General features: G+C 44.2%; 1 protein-coding gene, 1 long non-coding RNA gene and 1 pseudogene across 3 annotated transcripts in view; 2 read left to right on the forward strand and 1 right to left on the reverse strand.

The window, feature by feature from the left end:
* Positions 1–838: 838 nt before the first annotated feature.
* LOC128347038 (uncharacterized) lies at positions 839–27440 on the reverse strand. Its single transcript, XR_008317349.1, has 4 exons — positions 27122–27440; positions 26918–26996; positions 2594–2769; positions 839–1178 (listed from the first exon to the last, which is right to left on the reverse strand). It is a non-coding gene; the product is annotated as an uncharacterized LOC128347038 (long non-coding RNA).
* LOC128348359 (uncharacterized) lies at positions 3667–3744 on the forward strand (annotated as a pseudogene).
* Positions 20384–27908, forward strand: part of MELK (maternal embryonic leucine zipper kinase) — a 49382-nt gene continuing 41857 nt past the window's right edge. Inside the window, exons 1-4 of one of the 2 annotated variants that reach the window (XM_053301052.1) lie at positions 20401–20501; positions 20626–20720; positions 26934–27019; positions 27236–27524. The gene's annotated coding sequence lies outside the window, so the exon portion shown is untranslated. Of the gene's footprint in view, positions 20721–26933; positions 27020–27235; positions 27525–27908 lie in introns of both variants that reach the window. The other variant, XM_053301053.1, reaches the window with a different exon arrangement.

Consider the following 27908-nt stretch of genomic DNA (forward strand, 5'->3'; position numbering starts at 1 on the left):
GTAGGTAGCACCCATCATGCCCTACTACCCAACCCACTTTGGTGTCCCTAGGACCTACCCATGGGGGACAATGGGGTGATTTTGAGTTCTCCATTGTTCCCTATGGGTGAATACTGCAGGGGTTTTTTTTTAAAGTTGATTCATTGAAATTTCTGGCAGTGGCCAGCTGTTTGGATGAATAGATTTGAGTATTTGCATTTCAATTCGAACTCAGAACGGATCACAAAAACCGATTCGTGCACATCTCTACTAGAGGGGTGATTCCAATGAACACTCCTCACATGCAATTAAAGGACATGCCAATAATGCATTGGCAATGATGTTGGGGCAGGCACATTCTCAGTGAGTCTCCACCTTTGTTGCATGTAGGAGACTGGTGGGGTCTGTGTTTATCTGAACCAGTCCCAAATGTATCTTACACTCATTGTTCATAGCAAAAATCAGCAAAGTTATTTTGTTCTTTCTGCACTGTGCAGTGCTGGAAGATGGAGTCAACCAGTTGCCTAAGCAACTGGTTGGCTCCCCCTATCTTCTGTCACTGTGCTTCAGCTCAACAATGGAAGATCATGGGGAGAGTCACCCACACAACTGGTGAACTTCATAGGACCTCCCCACAAAGCATCAACAAAGCAGGGGTGGGCTGCAAATAAAGATGTGTATCTTTTTCATATCAACCCTAGTTTAGCATCTATCTACATGTAAGAAATTTTTAGATGCCTCAAAAACCCTGCAGTCAGGAATAAATGGGGACCCCCAAAACCCTCACACTAACAGAGACTGTGGGCTCTTTGATGGTCCTGGCTGTCAAGAATCTCAAGACCCAAGAAAACACGAGGAGAATGAAGAGATTATATTTAATCAAAACAGATTTATTTTCTTACCAAAATTTGGATGAATCACAGTAGCAAGCACAACACCTCTCTCTTCTTTACAACAATTAAACAATATTAAGCTGACACCCAAAAGATTGTCAGAACTTTCTCTCACTCTTTGTGGCTCATTCAATTTCCCTGAGCTTACCAAAAAGGAACCTGGTGTTTCCTCCTTTGCGAGATGTTGGGTGTGTCAAATTGATCGATCGACTCCTTCCTCTCCTTCCTCTATCTTCTCCACCTTCTACCCCCACCGATCCTTCTATATCTCCAGACTGGGGTTTTAAGTACCCTCACCCATTCCACCTACGTACCAATAATGATTGGATAAAGAAGGGGTCTTGACCATCCATGACCTTCAGTTAAACCTGTTCCCTTTGACATTTAATACTATTGGCCAAGAAAAATATGTGAAAGAGGAATAAGGCTTGGGGCAAACGACCCCTTTCAAGCAGAACATTGAGTCTTGACGTACTTTCGTTCTGAGACAGAGAAAAATGAGGAAGTTTGCCTGAGCTGACAGGCTGCCTCTCTCTAATTTTAGACAATTAGACAAAGGTTTTAAATGTGGACTGTCCTTGACAGAATGGAAGACTGCTGGAATAGGGAGTTTTACATGGTCAAGGATGTCTAATTTGGACGTATTGTGGGAGGCTTGGGATGGGCCCAAAGTGGGAGCGTGTCCTGGACCATAAAAGGATGTCTAATTTTTAGCACATTGCGGGGGACCTGGGACTTTACCTATATGACAGTATTGCTCATGGGTTCATGCTAAGATCAAGGCCTAAACTGTATCAAGCAAACAGACTCATGTCAAGCATTTATCTAACACAATATGGCTAACCTAAGCACTTATTCAATATAAAAGTGACCTGACTAGGCCTTATATCTTCCCCCCCTCGGTAAATGGGATTAGTCCTAATCCAAATTTACCGAACAAATACATTCTTTTCATAAGCAAACAGATACAGAATGAAAATAACCGAATACAAATGATAAATGAATAAAATGAGTATAAATACATGGTGTACGTATTGAGCTAAGAGCAAGCATACATGAAAACAGGTGCATGTTGCAAAAATGAATAAGAAGCCTCATTCAATGAAGTGGATCAAATGAATGGGTAATGATTCAAAAGAGTTACTGCTAAAAGTGGACAGATGTTGCAGGTGCAAATCATAACACCATGTGAGACCTTGTTATTTCCCTGAAACATCATCCTCCGTCACATCACCTGTGTGACAGGTGCATCTTCCCCCCTTGTCACCTAGAGCACAATTCCACCCTCGCCCCTCTCAGGGATAGGAGACAGAGGACGTAGGACTGGATTGTCCCTTTCTGGTTCCTCAGGAAGCCTGGGAACTCTGGGAACAACAGGGCGCCCGGCTATCCAAGGCCAACCGAGGCTCTACGGCGCTGCGGTATTGTTACGTTTAGGGGGGATTCTGACTTAGAGGCGTTCAGTCATAATCCCACAGATGGTAGCTTCGCCCCATTGACTCCTCAGCCAAGCACATACACCAAATGTCTGAACCTGCGGTTCCTCTCGTACTGAGCAGGATTACTATTGCAACATACACCTACAATTCTAGGCCAGATAAGGAGAATACTTGAACAAGTTTTTCTTCAGAATAGATCCACTAGTATTTATGATTTTCCATTTGAAGTTAATCAGCCTAGCAAGAGTCAGTTTAGCTTAACATTACCTCATCATATCTTACCCTGAGAAGCATCTGGCTTCTTGCTAGATGCCAGTGACTTTATTTCCATTCAACCATTCTTCTTCCTCAGAACAATTTTGCATTTGAAAAGGCCCTTATGTCACATCTGGGAGCTTGTCATCTTTCTAGTGTGCTTGAAACTGAACCATCTTTCAACAGGTCACAGATTTCATCATCTTAAAGGGGGAAAAGAACAGCCTTCTGACTTTACAAAGCTACAGGATAAGGTTATGCATTGTATGTCTTGAACAGGAGATAACATACTCCCAAGCTTTCTGTGGAACCTTAATGTTATTGTAATGTTTCAAAAGATACCAAGGGTTAGATCATGACCTAGAGTTCCTGCTCTTTCAACAAATGGAGAGGTATTTCTTTCATGTAAAGGAGCAGAAGCCTTTGGTGGAGACCAGGCAGTTGCAAAATCAATCTTTTCAACAGCATTTCCCCCTCAAATTTACATTTCCCCCTAAGTATACTGACCTGTTATTCCTCGCAGTCTGCAGTCTTATAGCTCAGTGTTTCCTGAGCTTCCGATAGCTGGGGCAGACGTTTTTTGTCTACTCTGAATAAAAATTAGAGGCACGCCCACTCTTACAACTGAGGAGGTTTATGTTTAGAGTATGGAAGAATAAGAATTACCTGACTTCAGAACAGTGACTTCTGAGGAAACACGGGAAGAGCTCTTCTGAATATGCTCCCTGATTGGAAGACGGCAAGCCCAACACAGTGACTCATGCCAAGACTAAGTGGAGAATCTACTTTGTGGATGGGTGCCTTGGGCTAATAGGATACTTTTAATCATTTGATTTAGTTTATTTCTTATGCCCCACCAGGAGTATCTGCAACACACACTTTGGAGTAAAACAGAACTCTTGTTCTTTTCTCTTCGCCTTAAAAAAAAAAAACTTTCCAAATGACAGCATTTTACTTAAGGGCAGGGTGTAGTTAGAAGTTTTAATCCATCAATCATTTAATTTAAATTCCTGACTTGTAGCAGACATCTGCCAACAGAAGCAAGGTGGCCAACAAAAATAATATAATTAATTATGTTATATTAATTTTTTAAAAATAATATTGCTTCTTGGCCTTTTGGCTAAGATCAAGTGTAGTAAAAATTATACAAAATTAATACAAAATATAATAAAATCCATACAATATGGAACAGTCTAAAAACAGGTATGTGCCACGCCCTCAATCTCAGATAGCGAGGAGGAAGGGGAAGCTGACAGCCTCTCAGCCGATGCAAGGGTGCCTGAGGGGCAGAGCCCAGCTGTCAGTTCCCAAGAGACGGCTAAGGAAGGTCCGGCTGATGTTTCAGAGCAGGCTCAGCAGTCTGAGGCAGCAGAGACAGCGACGGACAGACTAGAAGATGAGCTGTGTAGGCAACCCCCACTGACTCCACAGCAATGGTGTGTCACAAGGTGAAGAGCACAGCTGGAAACTATCATGAGGAGTAAATGCCTCTTACAGAGGGCTGATAAGCCTTGAATCCCTGCCAGCTGAGACTTATCAGCTTGGACTATAAAGCACGTCAACAGCTTTCTGTTAGCTGCTGGAAGACAACATTTGTCAACCCTTGTGCTGACAGCTTTCAGCCTGAGCCTGATATAGAGAACTATTCTGAGCTGTGTTTCGTTTCTGCAGCCCAGTTTGTATTGTGGACAATCTTCCTGGACTTCCCTTCTGGGTGGCCAGACTGCTGACAGTATGTTTTCACTGAGAAAACATGACTTAACTCTTATGTTCCATTGGTTTCAATGAGAGGAACATAAGCACCACAACTGAAATCAATTTGCTTTCAGAAGTTCTCAAAGTCATCCTCTAAATTTTGGTCTAGAATATTTAACTAAAATTCTCTATACTCAAATATTTGCTGAATATTAACTGAATATTTGACATCTGATATTTCACTTGTTATATATTATCTCAATATTTGATATTTTACAGTATTTGATAGTTAAGTTAACAGCATGCAATGGTATTTATTTAGTATTGCATAATGCATACCATTTGATAGCTGACAATTTCAAACAATGGTACTTAGGATTTGATAGTATTTTATAGCTATCTTCTCACAATCTATATATTTATTTCTCCTAGGTGTACCCATCACTAATCCCATGTGTGGCAGCTCTCGCAAGAGTTCACGAGCAGTTGCCGATTAGTGACAGGAGTGGGGGAGAAAATAGGGGGTGAGGGAGAAGCGGGCGGGCCGGGCAGTGGAGGTGCAGATATTCTGTGCCTGGCCCAGCTAGTATATACTGTCTATATATGTCTCTTAGGTGCACCTGTTGTTAATCCCATGTGTGGCAGCTCTTGTACGAGTTTGCAAGCGAGCTGCTGGGAGAGGGAAAGGAAAGCGTCAGCAGAGAAGATAAGGCGCAGGCCAACAGGCAGGCTGAGGAAATCAGCAGCCCGGGGCAGGAGAGGAAAGCAGCAGCTGGGGCATAGAAAAGGAAAGCGGAGGCCGACGGGTGGGGAGAGGAGAGTGGTGGCCAGGGCGGGGGAAAGGAAAGTGGCAGCTGAGGGAGGGGAAAGGAAAGCAGAGGCCAATGGGCAGGGAGAGGAAAGCGGAGGCCGGGCAAGGGGAAAGGAAAGTAGTGGCTGGGGAGACAACAAATTGAAGCTGAATCCAAGAAAGACACTGGTGCTCATTGTGGGGGATTGGAATTTGAGGGATGAGTTAGATCTCCCTGTCCTGGATGGGGTTACACTTCCCCAGAAGGAACAGGTATGCAGCTTGGGATTGCTCTTGGATCCAGGCCTCGCCCTAGTATCCCAGGTGGAGGCTATGGCCAGAAGCGCTTTCCATCAGTTTCAGTGGATTCGACAACTGCGTCCATTCCTTGAAGAGAACGATCTCAAAACAGTGGTACATCAGCTGGTAACCTCCAGGCTTGACTATTGCAATGCGCTCATGTGGGGCTGCCTTTGTACATCATTTGGCAACTTCAGTTAGTTAAAAATGCAGTAGCCAGATTGGTCTCTGGAGTAACCCGGAGAGACCATATTATGCCTGTTCTCAAACAATTGCACTGGCTGCCAATATGTTTCTGGGCAAAATACAAAGTGCTGGTTATTACCTTTAAAGTCCTAAATAGATTAGGTCTGGGTTACTTCAGAGAGTGTCTTCTTCTGTATGATCCCCATCGCACATTGAGGTCATCCGGAGAGGTCCATCTCTAGGCACGTCTGGTGGTGACTCAGAACCAGGCCTTCTCTGCAGCTGCTCCTGGCCTATAGAATGCACTCCCGGCAGATATTCAAAGTCAGGGATCATTGTTGGCCTTCAAGAGAGCCCAAAAGACTTACTTGTTTGGCTTGGCCTTCCAAGGTTTTTAAATCATTAAGTATTTTTAATTGGTTTTAAATGGCTCTGAACTGTTTTAGATTTCTTTTTATACTATTTTAACCTGTTCATTTTAAATGTGGTTTGTTGTAGTATTTTACCTGTTGTGTCAGATATTGTTTTAATTGCTGTTTGTTGTAGTATTTTACTTGTAAAATACTACAACAAGAGCTTTTGGATGTGGCGGTATAGAAATGTAATAAATAAATACAATAAATAAAAAATAATTAAATATGTAACTAAGTAATTGAAACTAGCTGGGCTAGCAAAGTATATGCGCCGCTAGTTTCCCCTGCCCACCCACCACTGATTTCTTTCCCTGCTTGCCGATTCCATTTTCTTCCCCGCCTGCCACCATTTTCTTCTCCGCCCACCGCCGCTGTTATTCTTCCACCCCCTGCCACTGCCTTTTTCTTCCCCCGCCCACTGCTTTCTTCCCCTGCCCACCCGCTGCCATTTTGTACCCCCCGGCCACCACTTTCTCCCCCCCCATTGCCATTTTGTTTCCCACCTCGCCCGCCTGTCCACCGGCACTGCCGCTTTCCTCTCCCCAGGCTGGCAGCTTGCTTGCAAACTCTCATGAGAGCTGCCACACATGGGATTAGCAACAGGTATGCTATATATATAGAGAGAGAGAGAGAGAGAGAGAGAGAGCGCTGAACCTGAACTTTGGCTGGTCTGTGCCCTGACTACCTGAACTTATGAAAAGATCGTAGTTGTTAGGCCTGGTCGAAGTGGCCTAACAACTACAGTAGGCCTGGTCGATGTGGGACCATTTCACTTTGGGGACCACTTTGCAGTTTCTGAAGGACCCCAATTTGCCTCAGGCCCACTTCAACAGGGCCTAATTTGCTTTAAGTAAAATCCTTCAGTGGCACAAAGCAAAGCCTGGCCCTCACCACCACCCCATTAGACTCACTACTAACCAGGACCAGCAGGGGCGAGGAGAAAAGTCTCTAGTCTTTGTGCCGCATCACAAGGGAGCAGGAAGCCATGTTCTACAGCTTGACTTTAAACCTCACCACAAATTTTTAAATCATTTCTCCATAGAGTCCTGGAAAATGGTGTGAGTGCTCCTGGGATTTGAAGTCTTTTCTGAGGTTGCAGCAATGGCAGCGGCATAAGGGAAATACTACAAACTAGCTGACCCCACACAGAGCATCTGTGCAGTTGTGCACTGAGCCTGTGGCATCCCTCTGCAGCGCTCACACTCGCTCTTCCCCCCCCTGCAGCTCGCTCGCTCACTTTCTCCCCCCGCAGTTCTCCCCCACCACAGATCTCCCCATTGGGCAGGCCAGGGGCAGGCCATCCCGCTGCTGCCTCCCCCCACAGCTGGTAGGGCTTTGCCCGCCGTCTGCCCACGTCTCTTCCCTCCAGGAGGAGCAGCAGTGGTTCCTTGCTGCTGCCACCACCATGGCCATTCATTCCCCTCAGGCCGCTTACAGACCCGGGCCCATCCCTTGCCTCCCTGCCTCCCCCTGACAATGGCCTCAGTAGCCCCAAACAGCAGCAGTGGTTGACTGGGCCCTTCCTCGCTTCTAGTGCTGCCATGGCTGCTCATTCCCCTCAGGTTGCTGACAGGCTCAGGCCCGTCCCTTGCCCTTCCTTCTGTCTATCTTCCCTCTCTCTTCTTTTTCTCCTTCTCTCTCCTCCACTTGCTCTTCCCCACTCTTTCTTCCCCCTCCCTTCATGTTTTTCCCCCTCTCTCCCTCCCTCCCTCCCTCCCTTCCTGAGTTAACAGATTTTGTTCATCTTGTTTCCACATTTAATTCACACAACGGCATCCTCCTTCCTCCCTCACAACCCCTCTCTTCACAGACCCCTGCCTGCTATCCATATATATATATATATATATATATATATATATATATATATATTCCTCTCCTCTACAATCAAGAACATCTTCCAACCAGTAACAGTTGCATTCCAACTGACCTTAACCATCACAGGCTCCTCCTCCTTATCTGCATAGGGAATCCCCACTGCCCAATCACCACAGTGCCACAGGCTCCTCCTCCCTATCTGCATATGGAATCCCCACTGCCCAATCAGGTGCTTCTTCTTGCAAACTCTGTCAGCCAATCGCCTCCTTTCTACCACATCCCCACGCATGGCCCGTCTTGGAGAATTAATAATATAGATCCTATGATCACCCAAACTATTTCCTAGGACTCAATAGGAAAAGGTATAAAAGTGTCATTTTAAAAGTCAAGCTGTGGAACATGGCTGCTTGTTCCCTCACAACAGGGGATAAAGAGTAAGACTAGAATCTTCTCTCCCTAACCTGCCTGTTCTGGTGGGGAGGGAGGAAGAGGTTGAGCTGAAGTGAAACTTTGAGGGGCCAAAGGCTTTGACTTCACTTCAACCCCACTTTGCCCACCTGCTCCCCCCAAGTGCTTCACTTTGGGTTGAAGTGGGTTGAACCTGAATAGGCCCCTGAAGCTTTGCACAGCCCTAAACAACAGATACAAAATACTTAAGGAGATTTCTTTTATTGGGCTAGCATCTTGCTGGTGTAGGGATAAAATTGCTGTCTCTTGCCATGGGCCTAGCAAAATCTTAGAGGCAAGAGTGCTATAATTAACTTTAAAAGTTGAGGAGCTTTGCCACCAAGACAAAAGTATTAGTGACATTTGCTCCACATGCCTTTCGGCAAGGTTAATGGGATCTCCCCAGGACTCCGATGTATCCATTGGAAGATGTTGAGAGGCAAGTAAGACAACACAGAATTGTTCTAAAGCTGTTTTACTGGGTTTAAGTGTTACTTTATACAGTCACCTTAAGTGGCGCAGCGGGGAAATGCTTGACTAACAAGCAGAAGGTTGCCGGTTCAAATCCTCACTGGTATGTTTCCCATACTATGGGAAACACCTATATCAGGCAGCAGCGATAGAGGAAGATGCTTAAAGGCACCATCTCAGACTGTGCGAGAGGATGCAATGGTAAACCCCTCCTGTACTCTACCAAAGAAAACCACAGGGCTCTGTGGGTGCCAGGGAGTTTTACAGTCAGGGCTTTCCCCCTGAATCCAATCCTGACTGGAGTGTGCCAGTCCACATATTTGCTGTATTTAATCTGACCTCCCTGCGGGCTATCAGGGACCAGGACAGACAGGACTTGGATTCTCCCAGAATGGAGGCTGCAAATTCTGGTTTAGCCCGAGTTATGTCTGGGGTAAAAAAAATCCTCTATTTCCAGCAGCTGGGGGGGGGGGATCCAGGGCTTCTACTTTCTCTGAAGGTGTTGATGGAGGTGCTGATGGCTATGTGAATGGTCCATCTAATCCCTCGAATTAAAATACCTCGAATCTGCTGCGAATCAGATTTGCTCTTCAGATACCCTTAGGCATAGAGCCATGTGTGAAAAATCTCCAGGAGTCGAAATCGACATGACGGCACATTTTACTTTTACCTTATACAACCAACAGGATCACACTGAAAGGTTTTTCCTGGGCTACACCAGTCCAGTTTCCCGGAAACTGATTATATTTTTGAATGCTCCCCTTTAAAAACAAAAAACAAAAGAAACAAAATATAAATTCTTCTCCCTGTACATAGAAAGCTAATATGTTGGGGAGAAGGCTAGGCTGAACCATTCTCTCTGTTGGGCTAGTTGCTTACATGCAGGAAGTACTTCATTGTCCTTTAATGTGCTGTGGAAGCAGGAGCTCAATTCCAGTAAATACATAATGCTTTGCATGAGCAGGGACTGCCCATTCTCATTAATTGTTTGGGAATGCTCTCCACATACAACGAGGAAGTGTTCATGGAACACAGCCCAGTACTGAAGAGAATGCAGCTGCTCTGGGTGCACTCTAAAGCCCCCCAGAACTTCCATGGCTTGGCCCTGGTCTTAATTTTCAGCCATTCGTTTGGCAATTCCTACGTCTGCTCTGTGCTGTAACACTCTAATGATGAAAGGAAGAGTCTCTAATAAGGAGAAATTAGTTTCCTAATATCTGGCTAGCGCCCATGGATAATTGTTTTTGAAATTATAGTGCAAAGCGCGTTCATACCCTTCATTGCCCCCTTTATTATCAGCTGTGGAAAGAGAGAGAGTGCTCTAAAGCTTTTGAAATGCTTCATTAATTTCCCCCTAATCTGTTGTATTTTTATTTGGGGACTCATAATACATTGGCAAAATTGTCATTTCAAGTGATTTTCAGAATGTGATATCTGCTTTGCTTTTTCACTCAATATTTTGCTTTTCTGATGAATAAATCAGTTAGCTCCATATCCATCAATAAACTATTGTCTCTTGAGGAGGTGCATTCCAAATGAATCAGTTCACTATTGATTTATTTCAGTGATTCAGACCCTGGAATTCCCTTGCTAACATGTCCTTGCAGACAGTGGCTGACATTCTGACTGATGAAGCACTGGTATTACAGAAGAAGCACTAAAGCTTCTGAGGAGTTCCAGACTAATGCTGCACTGGTGTGCAGGGTCAATTACCTTCTTTGCCCTCTCTGTCACCCAAAAATATGTCCCTGAAGGCTGTGTGATTTTCAAGGACATCTTTTTGGGTGGCACAGAGGGCTTACAAGGGAAGGGAAAATAGTTGAAATTTGCTCCCACTGCTGAGCCAGCAGTGAAGCTAAGTTAATTTAACTTTTCCAAAGCACGGGTGCTTCTCCCATTGCACTGGTGGTTTTGTCAGTCAGGATGTCAGCTAGTAACTACATGGGCAGAAGTTCAACATGTGCAGCAGGACTTGGATACTCCAATGTGCATTACAGTTCCTTGATGTTTTCTTCACTGCCTGATCAAAGGGACTACTGGTTTGTGTTGGCTATATCACAAAATTACAACTTTCTGTCACTAAATTTTAAAAAGGCTTTTACCGTCACAGCTTCCCCCAAAGAATCCTAAGACTTGTAGTTTAATAATGTGCAGAGAATTCTCAAAAATAAGTCCTCCTAGAACTATAATTTCCAGGATTCCATTGAGAAAGCGAATGACTATTTAAAAGGTTTAGGGTTCTCCTGAGAATGTAGGTGCTGCACTCCCTAGTTCGATATTGTTTTGATAGATTAATTGTTTTTAAAGATGTTTTAAAATTGGTGTTTATATTTGTATTTCTAAAATTCTCCAAGACGGGACATGCGTGGGGATGTGGTAGAAAGGAGGCGATTGGCTGACAGAGTTTGCAAGCAGAAGCACCTGATTGGGCAGTGGGAATTCCATTTGCAGATAGAGAGGAGGAGCCTGTGGCACTGTGGTGATTGGGCAGTGGGGATTCCCTATGCAGATAAGGAGGAGGAGCCTGTGATGGTTAAGGTCAGTTGGAATGCAATTGTTACTGGTTGGAAGATGTTCTTGATTGTAGAGGAGAGGAATATATATATATATATATATATATATATATATATATATATATATATATATATCAGGCAGGGGTCTGTGAAGAGAGGGGTTGTGAGGGAGGAAGGAGGATGCCGTTGTGTGAATTAAATGTGGAAACAAGATGAACAAAATCTGTTAACTCAGGGAGGGAGGGAGAGAGGGGAAAAAACATGAAGGGAGGGGGAAGAAAGAGTGGGGAAGAGCAAGTGGAGGAGAGAGAAGGAGAAAAAGAAGAGAGAGGGAAGAGAGACAGAAGGAAGGGCATGGGACGGGCCTGAGCTTGTCAGCAGCCTGAGGGGAATGATTGGCCATGGCAGCACTAGCAGCAAGGAAGGGCCCAGTCAACCACTGATGCTGTTTGGGGCTACCGAGGCCATTGTCAGAGGGAGGCAGGGAGGCAAGGGATGGGCTCGGGCCTGTCATCAGCCTGAAGGGAACTAGCAGCCCTGGTGGTGGCAGCAGCAAGGTTGCTGCTCCTGGAAGGGAGTAGCAGGAGTGGGGTGAGGGTGAGGGTGGGGAGGTCTCTGGGGATAGGGGGCTGCAGCTTGGCCAATAGGCAGCAGCATGCTTCAGCCACAACCAAGAAGGGTGAGGAGGATGGAAGCAATGGAATGGAGGAGCAGCAGTAGGAGTGCAGCTCAGGTGAGGGTGGGGAGATCTCTGAGATGAGGGGAGCAATCAAGTACTAACGTGCAGATGCTCTAGAGCATGCAAGAGTTCCAGCATTTAAGCGGAGAGAAATAATGGCAGTGGTCAGGATGCAGAGGTGGAGGGCTGGCAGGCGAAGCCCCTCCAGCCAGAAGAGATGGGTGGACAGCGGGCGAAGCCTCGTCGGCCAGGAAGAGGAGGCGGTGGTGGGGAGTAATAGTGGTGGCGGCAAGGAGGTGGGCAGACGGCGGGCAAAGCCCTACCAGCCAGGAGGAGGAGGTGGGAGGCAGCGGCGGGATAGCCTGGCCCTGGCCCGCCCAATGGGGAGAACTGGGGGGGGAGCTGTGGGGGAAGAGAGCGAGCGAGAGCACTGCAGGGGGATGCCACAGGCTCAGTGCACAACTACACAGATGCTCTGTGCGGGGTCAGCTAGTATATATATTATTAATATTATAATATTATTATTAATTTTATTTATTTATTTATTTATTTACACAGTCAGACAGGTGTTATTGAGTGGTTTGTTTTATCCAGACATCAAGTCCTTCCCAAGGACCTGGGATGGCTGAATTTTATCATCAATCCTCTTGGTTATTATAGATATCGTTGCAGAATATAGGCTGTTCCCAGTAAAGTTGCTTTTTGTAATTGGCTGATGGTGATTTCTGTGGCCCCTATGGTGTTGAGGTGCTCTTCAAGTTGTTTTGGGATTGCACCTAGGGCGCCAATTACCACTGGGATTATTTTGGTCTTCTTCAGCCACAGCCTTTCAATTTAATTTTGTAGATCTTTGTATATTGTGATTTTTTTTCTATTTCTTTTTCTTCTGCTATCCCCTGGTATTGCTATGTCGATTATTTTAACTTGTTTTTTTTTCTTCTCGACTACAGTTATATCTGGTGTATTGTGTGACAGATGTTTGTCTGTTTGTAGTCGGAAGTCCCATAATATTTTTACATCTTCTTTTTTTTCAACTTTTTCAATTTTATGGTCCCAACAATCTTTGCCTACAGGTATCATCATCATCATCATCATCATCATCATCATCATCATCATCACATTTATATCCCACTCTTCCTCCAAGGAGCCCAGAGCGGTGTGCTACATACTTGAATTTCTCCTCACAACAACCCTGTGAAGTAGGTTGGGCTGAGAGAGAGGTGACTGGCCCAGAGTCACCCAGCTAGTATCATGGCTGAATGGGGATTGGAGTTTGGGTCTCCTCGGTCCTAGTCCAGCACTCTAACCACTACACCACACTATACACAATTAAAATATATTGAAGTAACCCTTAATTAAAACAAAACATGCGAACAAATCCATAGCAGACTCAATAGTTACAGGCAAGAGGACAACAATTATCAGAGAGCTGCAGGCAGGCACTTAATTAAAAATCTAAAGGGCTGGGTAAAGAGCACAGTCTTTCAAAGCATCAAGAGAGAGGAAGAAAAACACAACTCCACTGGGAGGAAGTTCCATAGTCTGGGGGCAACCATGGAAAAGGACATGCTTCTGCTGGAGTCAGCACACAGAGCGGAGCTGCTCTAGATACTTTGGTGACAAGGACAATTTCATGGAACGTATTATCCCACTGTCATTTGCAACACCACACCAGAAGTACGGTATCCATAGTAATTCCCCCTGCCCCCTTACAATGCTTCTCTCCTCACATCACTCATTCCTCCAGTCCCATGAAGTAGTGTTAGGCACATGCAGCTATACCTCATCTTCTAGCTTCTGAAGAGAAAACCTTGAAAAGTAGGTGTAATGATGAACAGAAATGCTACTAGCCCGTGGCTCACCATGCCTAACTGTCAGTGTTTGGATCATAAGTAGTCCCCAGAGGGTAGAGTCAGGACTGGAAGAAGATTGGGACAAGCCTGTCAACCAGAAACCAGGGTCAAGAAGCAAGTTAGGAGACAACATCAAAGTTAAGATGACAAAAGGAACCAGGAGTGAAAGACAAGCCAAAGTCACAGCCAATGCTGGAATCTAGCCAAGCCAACAAACAGAAACCACAAGCTACCAAAACGAAGGAGACCTCAAAACTAAGGCAAAGCCCTGAGCCCAGATAGAAAGCCTTTCTATCTTCCAGGACAGGAATCCTGTCCTGGAAGAATCCAATGAACAGCCTAGCTGGGTGAGGTTCACAGAGGCGCTAAGAAATCCATGCTCTGACAAGGTTGGTGTAGTTCCGCTGGCCACCACACGGGGCAGTGGTCTGCAAGTTCTCAGAATCCCAACCTCAACACAGATAGCTCCTGACATTAACCTAGTGCACCATGTTTAGAATTTACTATTGCGCAACATTTCAGATGTATGGCAAAGCATTGTTTGCTTCCTAAGAACTGCTGCCCCCAAAACAATTGTCTCAGAAGGTATGCATTATAATGTACCCTTAAGTGTAAGTTTTCCAGCAATTAAAATTTGCCCTGATTGTCTAGGTCTGCACTTATTTGAGAGAAAGTCCCACAGTACTTAGCAGACCTTCAATCTACCAGTGAAAGGTTGAAGCCCAAGGGAAAAAAATACCTCTGTTGAATTTATGAGTAGACAAGGTTATCCTTACCTTGCTATACGAGTCACGTTGCAGAAATTATTTGCTGAAGCTCTCCTATAAATAAAATTAGAACTCTCAGGTGACCTACTTAATTCCTATCACTTACAGAATTGGTATGTAACCTGAGAGCTAAATTTAGTAGTGTTTACATGGCAGGTTCTCAGAGGAACATCTGGTGTGCGATAAGTGTCTGAACTCTTTTATGGAGAATTTGCTCAAAAATCTTTCATCAGATGGCATCGACAAGGCCAGAAATGGAACTCGAAGAGTTCAGGTGCTGGTGTGAGGTGGAGGTGATGAAATCTGGTCTCTAAAGGGCATCTTTGGATGCCTGTCAGTGATGCTCCAACTGTCTTGCCTGGAGGCTACAGACCTGTATTAGCTTGCAGTGTCTCGACAATATGAGCGCTTGCAGGAGGGCCAGTAGGACACAGGCATACGCAAACTGAATATTTGTATGACCATTATAGCACTTAGTAGCACTTACATTTATATACCGCTTTATAGCTGGAGCTCTCTAAGCGGTTTACAATGATTTAGCATATTGCCCCCAACATTCTGGGTACTCATTTTACCGACCTCAGAAGGATGGAAGGCTGAGTCAACCTTGAGCCCCTGGTCAGGATCGAACTTGTAACCTTCTGGTTACAGGGCGGCAGTTTTACTACTGCGCCACCAGGGGCTCATTATGTGATGAGATTTAACTTTTTTCCAGTCTAACAATAGCGAAGAATGCTTCTTTAACAGGCACTAATAGATGGAAGATGCTTGCTCAAAAGTTTTTGTTGGCTGGTCACTATGAGCTGATACCCCCACTTGCTAAGGTGGGGGCTAGATAGAAAGTGATTGACAGTTGGAATGTATATGAAGGAGAAAGAAGTCTCTTGAGGATCCAGGAGAGACATTTGTCATGTCCAGGAAAGTGCCTGTCTTGGCTACAGGCAGAGTCAAGTTGCCAGCATAACAAATGAAGGGAATTGTTCACGTTTTTCATACTCTCTGTTTCTGGACCTACAGATCAAAACCCTTTCAGCAGCAAACTAATGCAATATTACAGAACTGGAAATGGTGCAGAAGAGGGCAACCAAAATGATCAGGGGTCTAGAGAACCTTCTTTATGAGGTAAGGCTTCAACATTTGGGGCTTTTTCATTTAGAAGAAAGGCAACTAAGGGGCAAGAAGACTGAGCATTATGCATGGGGTGGAGATTGTGAAGAGAGAGAAATTTTCCTCCCTCTCTCACAACACTAGAATCAGGGGGTCATTCCATGATACTGATTGCCAGGAAAGTTAGGACTGACAAAAGGAAGTACTTCATCACACAGCACATCATTAATCTATGGAATTCTCTGCTACGAGATGTGGTGATGGCCACCTTCTTGGATGGCTTTAAAAATTTAGACAAATTCATGGAGGACAAGTCTATCAATGGCTACCAGGAAAAACTGTGCTGTCAGATGACAGTACTGGAGTCTGGTAAGTCAGATAGCTCCAGCTTCCTCCAGGCTCTACTCAGGACCAACCAGATCCCCCAGAATCCCCTCTAGACCTAGTAGATTTTGCTCAAGCTCTGTCTGCTCTGACTGCACCCATTGGCTCCACCTTGAGGGGGCAGTATTTTTGCAATTACAATTTAGCAACCCCAGCAGCATCCTTAAGAGAGAGATCCTCAGAAGGAAAACAGATGCTGTTTTGTTGAATGTAAGGATGCAGCAGTTGTTAAATATTGCTCGTGGTCTGATCCCATGGGCTAAACAGCTTGATAATGGGGCATTCGCTAGCATCACACAGAAAGTACATGGAGATTACCATCCAATGGAGTGAATCAGCAGAGCTCAAGGCAGCAGCTTTTACAGCTTCGGCTCTAAAACATCAGGCATCGCTGCAGTAGCAACCTTGCTTATACTGGAGCATACAGTCAGAATCGTAATCTCCCCACTATCAGGACATTTGTCCAGGGAGAGAAATAACCCTGTGTTCAGCTTGTGTGACTCACTGGCATCAGTGCAACTGATAATCTTACTCTTGAGCCCCAGTATTCAGAGATACATGCACAAATTGCCAATGAAATTAAAATAAGCATGTGAAATTTTTATGACTTGGAAACAAACTCCCCTGGCAGCCTCCATAACATCTCCTCAGTTTTTGACATGGATGAATTGTACCATCATATATTTTTATGTGGGTTTCAAGAAACAGAATAAAACTGGAACACTGGAAGGTAGGAACAAATTTATTTCATCTTGAGTAACTGGGTAAAATAGTGCTTTTACATGTTTTCCTAAGATTTTCATAAGCAAAAGGGCTGAAGATTCAAGGAAAAGCCTGAAATATCTGTGGAAAGGTGGGGCTAGCTCTTGCAGGCCTCTGTCAGGGCTATATTCCAATTATCAGATTTTGATTAGTGCCAGAGACGGAACTGAATTACTGATATTTTCAAAGAAAGAATTTCCATTCCTTCTCTCTCCCAGTAGCCCGTGATGCAACTAGAAATCTGTCTGCACCTAATACAATCTTATCTAATTACATCTGCATAACACCTCCAATTCTCCACCATAAGTCTGTTACAAACTGCAAGTGATAGGTCCTAAAAACAACAACTGAACATCTAGCCTGAAGAAGTGTTCTGGAGAACAAAAAAGCTTATTTGCTACTTTGAGATGGCCTAACAGGCCTAACAGAAAGTTTTGCACCTCATTCAGCTGTATATTCCTGACATGTCATCCAATAACATACAGTGGGTATTGGAAAGAATCACCCCCTTTGATAGACCTTAAATTCTGGTTCCCTTACACCCTGAAATGAAAACACAAAGAAAATTCCCTTCACCAGCTGTACTTATCCAATGCAACCTATAACATCCAACTGAAAAACATCACAATTACAGTCCAGAAAAAGTGTCAGAAACAAAAAACAAGAATTACTGAGATTGAAAAAGGACCCCCCCCCAATGTCAATATTTTGTTGAACCACCTTTTGCTTTAATAACAGCCTTGAGTCTGTTGGGATACTTCTCTATCAACCTTGCACATCTAGACGGAGCAATATTTGCCCACTCTGTTCAAGTTCGGTCACATTGGATGGTAGGTGTTGGTGGACTGCTATCTTCAAATCTCTCCACAGATTTTCTATGGGATTTAGGTCTGGGCTCTGACTGGGCCACATGAGGACGTTCACTTTTTTCTCCTTCAACCACTGTGTGGTCAATTTTGCTGTGTGCTTTGGATCATTGTCATGTTGAAAGGTGAATCTTCTGCCCATCCTCAACTGTCTGGCAGAGGGTAGCAGGTTTTCTTCCAGAATCTGACGGTATTTTGCCCCATCCATTTTTCCTTCTACCCTAACGAGAGCCCCAGTCCCTGAGGCAGAGAAACACCCCCACAACAGGATGCTGCCACCTCCATGCTTCACTGTAGGTATGGTGTGTTGTGGATGGTGAGCTGCGTTGGATTTACACCAGGTGTACTGTTTGGTGTTGAGGCCAAATAGTTCAATCTTGGTCTCATCTGACCATAAGAACTTTTTCCATTTGGCATCAGAATCTTCAAGGTGCCTTCTGGCAAAGCTCAAACGAGCTTTAATGTGGCCTTTCTTGAGAAGTGGCTTTCTCCTTGTGACCCTCCCGAACAAGCCACATCTGTGGAGCTCTCGTGAAATTGTTGTCACATGCACAGAACAACCACTCTTTGCCATGAAGTCCTTTAACTCCTTCAGAGTGGCCATTGGCCTCTTGGTAACCTCTCTTACCAGTTTCCTCCTTGCGCTTCCATCCAGTTTGGAGGGCCGACCGGATCCAGGGAGGATAGCAGTCCACCAACACCTACTGTACCATCCAATGTGACCAAACTTGAATAGTTCTGTATGGAGGAGTGGGCAAATATTGCTCCGTCTAGATGTGCAAGGTTGATAGAGAAGTATCCCAACAGACTCAAGGCTGTTATTAAAGAAAAAGGTGGTTCAACAAAATATTGACATTGGGGGGGGGGGGTGATCCTTTTTCAATCTCAGTAATTCTTGTTTTTTATTTCTGACACTTTTTCTGGACTGTAATTGTGATGTTTTTCAGTTGGATGTTATAGGTTGCATTGGATAAGTACAGCTGGTGAAGGGAATTTTCTTTGTGTTTTCATTTCAGGATGTAAGGGAACCAGAATTTAAGGTCTATCAAAGGGGGTGATTCTTTCCAATACCCACTGTATATAAACTGAGCATTTATTGGGAGAGAGCAAGAGTACCATCATTTCTGTTGGCTGTCAGTGCTGAGGGTCACTAGGACAATCCTAAAATCTCTCCTTCCTGACATCTTTAAAACAAGCTGTGGGTCCAGGGCCGGACTAGGGGCACTGAGAGGGCAGTGGAATGTATGTGGGGAGGGCACTGAGTTTTGAGCAGAATAGGTAATTAATGGTGGGAGTTGGGGCGCCGGGGCGCTGCGCGGGCAGGGCGCACCCGGGAATATGCCCTGTTGGCCAGTCTGAGCCTGTGTGGGTCTATGCAGTGCCTGGTGTACCCTCTGAATGTCTGAGAAGATGTTTTTGCAGCTCTGTCATGAAACAACATAAGCCAGTTTGTCAGGAAGCAGATGCCAGAAAATGCACAATTTTCCTGGCTCCAGTCTTCATCTCTGTATGTCCTATACAAATACAAGCTACAGTCCCGAATGGAGGGGCATACTTGTGACTTTTCAGGTGGAAAAAAATGCGGAGACTGCATACTTTTTGATCTTATGAGGTCCAGAATGACCAAACCAAGTAGTGTGCTGTAGGATAAATAGAGACAATGTTCTCCTGATAAGAAATCCTAAGGCTCTGTCTCTTCTACATTCGCAAACAGATAAAGGTCACATAGTTGGATGAAATGAAGGGGTGGGGGGGGATGTATTTACTGTACTATAAAGCTGTCTGTAGAGGTTCATGAATTTATTACTGGCAGATGCTTTTATAAATAAAATGTCTTGCCCAGCGAACAGGCTGATTTCCACACCTGATTCAACAAAAGGGGCACACAATACAGCATGTCAGCTTGATGACTGCGGTGAGAGCAAACATTTAGAATTTTTTTTTAAAGATGATGAAAATGGGATGACACCTTTTATAGCAAAGTGAACACATGGTGTGAGCATCAAGCAGCTGTTTGCAAACTCGCAAGAATAGCAATGGATACAATTGCTAGATAACCATGAGAATGAAAATAAGGGGTCAGAATAGAGCCCCTATAGGATTACAATGGTCTTATATTTGCCATAGATTGCACTGTTGTATCGACTCCTGGTGACCACAGAGCCATGTGGTTTTCTTGGTAGAATACAGGAGGGGTTTACCATTGCCTTTCTCCCATGCAGTATGGATGATGCCTTTGCCGTTGTCACTGAAGTGAGCATATACCCCCAGCACCTTCCTATATCACTGCTGCCCAATATAGGTGACTACAAATATATATTTTACTAGGCACAGTCTGGGAAGCACACTGGCTGTGTTTCGAACTAACAGCCTCTTGCTCCCTAGGCAAGCTGCTTCCCCGCTGCGTCACCGCAGCTGGCGCGCTTTGCCATTGTCATTCATTGCCATACATGGGACTTTTGTACTGGCCATCATGGAAACATCCTCCAGCCTAGTCCTGTACCTGTTTGCTTGGAAGTTCATCCTATCCAGTTCAACAGCACTTAGGATGGAATTACACATTACAGGAGTCGCACACTGCTGCTACTGAAAACTTAACTTTGAATGTTTCCTCTCTCCATTGTAACATGTGCTATTCCTTATGCCCCATTGTGATGTCATGATATAAATTTCTCCTCCCACTCCAAATCACTGGCTGCCATTGGCCGGGGGAAAGCATAACCCTGTGACATCACAATACCAGGCAAGTGATAAGACATGTTACTGAAGAGGAGAATTCAACACAAGGGCACTGTTTGCAGCAAGCTCCTTGTCTCGCACAACATGCTATTTGGAAATCCATACTTCTAAGCTAGCATGCATAAGATTGTAGTCAGAAAAGGATAACGTATGTTTTACTAGCTACGTTTTTGTTGGTGGAGATTTAGAAAGCATTGCTGAGATCACATTCTGTGTTATAGAGAGTCACCTTTCTGACTTACTGGGTTTGTAACCTACCCCTTTTCTCCAAGGAGATCAGCCTGGAGTCTGCAGGAATCCAGTCTTCAGAGAATGGGTGGCATACATTACCCGCCACCCAATCTTATCAACACAACAATCCTGTGAGGTAAGTTAGACTGGGAAAACTATTGGCCCAAAGTTATCCTGGCAGTGGCTGATCAGAGATTTGAACCCAGGTCTCCCAGCTCAGCACTCCACAATGCACTGGCTTGAAAATCTTAAGCATATTTATATTCATAGTTTTACTAATGGCTTATTATTTTGAGGAATATGTCAGTCTGGCCCTCTGTACTAACGGAGAGGAGAGCTGGTCTTGTGGTAGCAAGCATGACTTGTCCCCTTAGCTAAGCAGGGTCCACCCGGGTTGCATATGAAAGGGAGACTAGAAGTGTGAGCATTGAAAGATATTCCCCTCAGGGGATGGAGCCGCTCTGGGAAGAGCAGAAGGTTCCAAGTTCCTTCCCTGGCTTCTCCAAGATAGGGTTGAGAGAGTTTCCTGCCTGCAACCTTGGAGAAGCCACTGCCAGTTTGTGAAGACAATACTGAGTTAGATAGACCAATAGTCTGATTCAGTATATGGCAGCTTCCTATGTTCCTAAATATGCCTGCCAGTTTCACATAATATTTTGACAGTAGCATCGTGGCACAGCAATGGGTACCTGAACCTAAGTATTTCCACAGTGGCATAGGTTTGGCTATATGAGTGTAATCTTGCAGACAGCTATGTATGTGTAGGTCTAATTGAAAGGAATGAGGCCTGCAGTTGCTACAATGAGCAGATTTGCATCTAGAGCTACATTTGGAGAATTTCTTTAGCACATGTCTTACTGAAGAGGTTGGTACAGCCTGTTAATAGCGACTCATCTGGTCACCAGTGGGGAGTAAAAATTGTCTCCAAGTGACCAAGCTGTGAAGAGAATTGTGCATATGAAGAAAGTTTTGTTTGTTTGTTTGAAGTCAGAATATCTATGTGCTATAGATAATAAAACATAAAACATCATAGGAACATAGGAAGCTGCCTTATACTGAGTCAGACCAGTGGTCCATCTAGCTCAGTATAGTCTACACCAGGGATTCTCAACGTTGGGTCCCCAGATGCTATTGGACTTCAGCCCCCATAATCCCCCGCCCCAGTGGCCTTTGGTTGGGAATTATGGGAGTTGAAGTCCAATAACATCTGGAGACCCAATGTTGAGAACCCCTGGTCTACACAGACTGGCAGCGGCTTCTCCAAGGCTGTAGGCAGGAATTTCTCTCAGCCCTAACTTGGAGATGCCACGGAGGGAACTTGGAACCTTCTGTATGCAAGCCATGTACTTGGAAAGCCAGGAGGGCTAGCTTCTTCTATAGAATTATTAGCAGGGCTGTACTAAGGAGATTTTAGATGATCACTGGCGTCTGAGCACAAGTGTCTCAGCACTTTGACTCCAGCAGTTTGCGCTGAATATACAGTAGTTAGCACCTACACCATAAAATAATTTCCTAGCAAGTACTTTGGAAGGCTTAGTAAGTGTCTACTGATGTAAACAGAATGATTTGAGAAGTGCTGATACAGTGATAAACTAAAAGGAACAGAGGCTGACAATCACCGTTTTAAAAAAAAAGATATGGTTTACATTTGTATTCTCTGCAGAGAGCAAACGATTGAACTGAGCAGACAGCTTCCTCCCACTAAATAGAAGGAAAAGAGCAGCGCCCCAGGCTATAATTATAACTTCAAATTAAAGAATGGTAATTCTTTAATGGCATAGTAAAGAAGGTTCCTTTCTTGGAAAAGCCATCCAGGAGCACAGCTGTGGTCTAAAGTGTGTCATGGTCACCTGATATTTTAAAAATGGGGTCAGAGAATCATACGCATTAACTATACACCATTAAAGAGCTGAGTATGATTTAGAAGAGAGGTAAAGAGGTTCTTTGCCCTTTAATGTATTTGGCTGCAAAGCAATGGTTGTGCTCCGCTAAGTATGATTTAACAGAGCTATCAAGAATAATCAATATAAGGCCTTGGAATGTACACATCTCGGGTTCTGCTGTTCTTGTAGGTATCAGAGTCAGGTAATGAAGCATGAGACTGCAGGTAGGAGGACTTTAGCTAAGCATCCACTCTCAAAGAATCACAGCGTGAAGAGCTGCTGTGAAACAAACTTTCAGTAGCACAAGCCAGCTGGTGCATAAGGTACAGTTGTTGTTAGCAGACACAAAACCAGCAAACACTCTCCAGCAAGTGAACAAACTGCCATTAAATATTAGCAGAAGTAATTAACCAGCAATGTATTCAGCAAAGAATAGAATCATACAGTCCAGCAAAGTTGCATCATGCAACTGCCTGGATTCTTTGTTAGTACAGTGTGCCATCGAGTCGATTTCGACTCCTGGCGCCCACAGAGCCCTGGGGTTTTCTTTTGGTAGAATACAGGAGGGGTTGACCATTGCCGCCGCCTCCTGCATGCAAAGCAGGGAGGAAAAGGAACTAAGTTGGATACTGGGGCTTTGTTGCAGCCATTCCACCCAGATTTCCATCCCGGCCATTTCTGGGAATACATTCTCCTTCTCCTAAAACTGGCCTAAGGTTTGTATCGCTCCCTTCTTGCTCTTCCATTCCCTGAATATCCCTGTTCTGGCTGCTGCAAAGGGGCAGGAGGCGGGCAGGGGGAGTTGCAAACGGGACTGTTCAATGCCAGCCTCTGTGGAGAATAATTACCAATTTAACATGCCACACACAGATGTACTGGCTATTTATTTATTTATTTGTTTGTTCTTGTTTACACAGTCAGACAGGGGTTACTGACTGGTTTGTTTTATCCAGACATTATTATTTAATAATAATAATAATAATAATAATTTGATTTTTTATACCACCATTCCAAAATGGCTCAGGGCGGTTTACAATTAAAAACAAAACCATTAAAACCAATAACAGTTAAAACAGAAATATAAACAATATAAAACATCAATTAACAATTAAAACTGCCAGTTTTTGAATGGCTAACTATATTTTTTTAGGCGATATAGACTCATACAATGTTAGAGTTCTTCCCTTTTTACTTTTTAATGTGCATCTTAAATGTGGTTTTAAGCGGGGTCTCTTAATTTTTATTGATTTTATTAAATATATATCGTTTTATCTGTTTTGCGATTTGCCCTGAGCAGTGGTACGCTGGAGATGTGAGGTATAAATAAGTTAAATAAATAACTAATAAAGTGTATTTATTTAATGTACAGGTGAAACTCGGAAAATTAGAATATCGTGCAAAAGTCCATTAATTTCAGTAATGCAAGTTAAAAGGTGAAACTGATATATGAAACAGACGCATTACATGCAAAGCGTGATAAGTCAAGCCTTAATTTGTAATAATTGTGATGATCATGGCATACAGCTCATGAAAACCCCAAATCCACAATCTCAGAAAATTAGAATATTACATGGAACCAAGAAGACAAGGATTGAAGAATAGAACAATATCGGACCTCTGAAAAGTATAAGCATGCATATGTATTCAGTACTTGGTTTGGGCCCCTTTTGCAGCAATTACTGCCTCAATGCGGCGTGGCATGGATGCTATCAGCCTGTGGCACTGATGAGGTATTATGGAAGACCAGGATGCTTCATTAGCGGCCTTCAGCAATTCTGCATTGTTTGGTCTCATGTCTCTCATCCTTCTCTTGGCAATGCCCCATAGATTCTCTATGGGGTCAGGTCAGGCGAGTTTGCTGGCCAATCAAGCACAGTACACTGTATACTTTTCAGATCAGACTGAATATTGATTCTGTCTTCTAAGATGTTAGCTCTTCCCCACCATCTGCAAACCTAATCAGTATCTCCTCTAGTCCTTCCTCCACGCCATTTATGAAAATGTTGAACAGCACAAGGCCCAGGACAAAGCCACGCCCCGCCTGTGGCCCTCCAGTTGATCCCTCCCTCCATGATGACATGGAGCCATTAATGAGAACTAGCTGCTAGAATCAGAATCATCTTTATTACAGCCCAATACCAGCATAAAATAGAACAGCAGAGCATGATTCAGTAACAACATTTCAGCACCTTCCTATATCACTGCTGCCCCATATAGGTGGGAAACATACCAGTGGGGATTTGAACCAGCAACCTCTTGTTCGCTAGGCAGGTCATTTCCCCTTAGGTGCAGTAAAATAGGGGGAAAGAGAGGCAAAACTCTAAAACCACGAAGATTATATTCAAAATGGTAAGCATCTATCTTTAGAAGGATAAGAGCATAACATATATAAAATATTATATAATATATATATAAAATATTTAGAGTCCAAAATAAGGTGACTAAAAATACAAGATAAGATAGCTAACTGGGAGTACTGAGCAGGGATGTGCAGCATACCCTGCTGCCCCGTCCCCTCATTGGCTGGAAGTACTTGGTGTGCGCATGTGCCCAGCAAGTGCACACACGCCAGGTGCTTCCGGCCAAAGAGGGGATGAGGCAGCAGGGAGGTATGCTGCTGCCCCGAAGGAACCTTGCATAATGGCGTGCCAGTGGGGGGGGGAAGCAGAAGGGGGGGTAAGTGCACCCTTCCCCGCCCTTAAAGTACGACACCCCCCACCTTTGAACCACCCCCGCCCGGTTCTGTGCACATCCCTAGAACCAAGTGGGCAAATAAAATAACCAGTGATTAAAGGTCACAGCTCCTGGCCACAGCTCCATTTGGAGTTCCAGGGGAAGGGGAGTGCCACCGTGTGGCATCCTGGCCCCTCCAAGCTCCAGGAAGGCATGGCATGAGTGCATGTTCCACCTTCCCCTCCCTCCCACCCTGAGTGTGTCAGCCACGGCTGCAAACAGCCGCGGCTGACACACAATCAAAAGAACAAGGTTAACGGAGCGCTCACTCGGTTAACCTCGTTTAGGGGTCGGGTTTTTTAGGCAGGCTAGCCACCAGGGTAGTTCTCACAATTGCTCAAAACCAGACTGGGCTCCCATAGCCCGCTTTTGAGCAATCATGTGAATAGCTTCTATGTCCACAACAGTGCCATGATCTACTAAACTAGTAACTGCATTTTTTTTAAAGGAGGCAAGATTAGTCTGGCATGACTTGTTCTTGGCAAACCCATAATGGCTCATATAATCACCACATTCTTTTCTAAATGGCCACAGACAGACTTTTAGTAATCTCTTCTAGGATCTTGCCAGGTACTGTCATCAAGTTGACAGGTCTGTAGTTTTGTCCTGGAGTGATGTAACATGAAGTTTTCAATCCATGGAGGAGTCCAAATAATTTGCTAATGCCAGAGGACGGCAGATGTGTTTCTCATGACCAATGATGTTGTGGACATGAGTGAGTAGGTGCCAATAACACCCACAGACCCACATTCCACACAGCCCCCACAACTATTAAAGTCGTGATATCTGAAAGAAAAACTTCTGTTCTACCACTGACTAGAAATACAGTACTAAAGTTCTGGGAAATGAAAGATGACATTCCCCTGCATCAGAAGTGTAACTTTGGTGAACAATGTTTGTATCCGCACCCCCAGCAACTAAAGTTTTTGCAGAATAAAGTCATGTAACAAAAGGAATGGTCTCTAGACCATGAAAGTGTTCAGCATTGTAAAATTGTTAGTTGTTAAAAGTGCATAAGACTTTGTTGCAAAATACTAACACAGTTATACTTTGGGGAATGTACACCATTAAGTGAAGACTTAGAAAAATATTACTACACATTTACAAGTAATTATGACTACCGTTTAGGAGGAAAAGCACATTAAAGACTTGGGGGGTTGTGTATTTGGGAAAGATTTTTGCTGAGCAAATACATTTCCAATAGTCTGCTGCCATCTGCTGGACTATATACATCTGCATTGTTTAAAAACAAGATATGCCCTTTGGAAGAAGAGACTTAACCACAGAAATATTTCGTGAAAAACATTCCATGCCGTCAGACTCTTTATTTTGTCAACAAGAACAGAATGAAGAAAGTGCTGTGTTGCTTTCTCCAGGTTTGTTATGGAAGAGTTGCCAACCAATGAACACTTTATATTAACATACTTTCCCAAAATTTTCATTGAATCATGTACATCTCAGGTTTCTCTCTCCCTCTTTTGTAATCTTTGTCTGCATGTTGCTGAAAAAGACAGTTTTTTTCAAAAAGTATACTCTCCTCTTCAAGTACCTAGCTACTACACCAAGTAGCCAGGAAAATCAGATTCATATTAAATATGATTACAGATGTTCACCCCAAAAAGAGTATCTATATATATTTTTTTTGAAAATCCTGTCTATATCAACTATGATAACCTGTGGCATACATAATATGCATGAAGATAACATTCAGGCGTACCATATTCTACTTCTAGAACCAAGTCTTGGAATTCTAGGACCTCACTCTTGTGCGTAAATCAGCGTCTGCCAGCCGTTACCTAAAGACACAATCCAATCAAAGGTAAGCAAAGTTTAAACTTTAAAGGCTAAACCTCTCCCCTGGAAATCAAGGAAGGCGTCTTTAACCCGCTTAACTTTGGCCAAATCCGAATCGTACACTTACTTTAAATTGCTAAGAGCGAGGGGGGGAATAACAACCACCTAGATTTTCAGGGTTCTTTCCGGGCGCCTTGCCCACGCCCGCCGCAACTACTAAACTCCTTCCTTCGCTCTATAGCTTAGCAAGTTGGGTCGACCGCAGCGGAGTCGAGAGGGAGGGGCCACCTCTTAAAGGAACAGCGAACCAACGGACAGCCTTGGACGGCCGGTCTTAGCTGACCTTCTTCCCATGCGCCTTTTCGTCTGCCCGCCTCTTCCGGAGGGAATGCGCTTCTCTGTTTGGCTGGAGAACGGAAGTGGATTGATAGTCCGGGAATTTTAAACCTTTGCAAAGAGTGAAAGGCTGTTCCTGGCTACGGTTGGATGCGGTGGCTGGTTGGTGATTTCTTGTCGAGGTTTTTTGTTGCGTAAGTAATAGCTTGTCTCTTTCTCTAGTCGTCTGTAGTGCTTGGTTTTCATTTTAGGTGGGCGTCGTCCTCCTCACTCGTGTTTGTTCCGTTTGCTGCTGGAGCCTCTTGCGTGTTTATTTAGCGGGAGCTTCTGCTGGATTTAGTGGGGTTTGTTGTTAGGTAAGTGTGTGTTTACGGTGGTAGCCTTAAAGGGTTTGTGCGCAAATGCGAAGAAGTCCCAGATTTTGCTGCTTCCGACCAAGTCTTAACTTCTAGGGCTGTAATCCAGTTTGTATTCTTCTGGGAGGAATCCCCATTGAACGCAGTAGGACTTGCTGATGAATAAACATGCACAGGATTGCCCTGTAAAGTGGGAATCCTGTTGCCCTTGTAGCCTAAAAC

This window comes from Hemicordylus capensis, chromosome 2 (genome assembly GCF_027244095.1).
Source record: "Hemicordylus capensis ecotype Gifberg chromosome 2, rHemCap1.1.pri, whole genome shotgun sequence".
Classification (NCBI taxonomy): Eukaryota; Metazoa; Chordata; class Lepidosauria; order Squamata; family Cordylidae; genus Hemicordylus; species Hemicordylus capensis.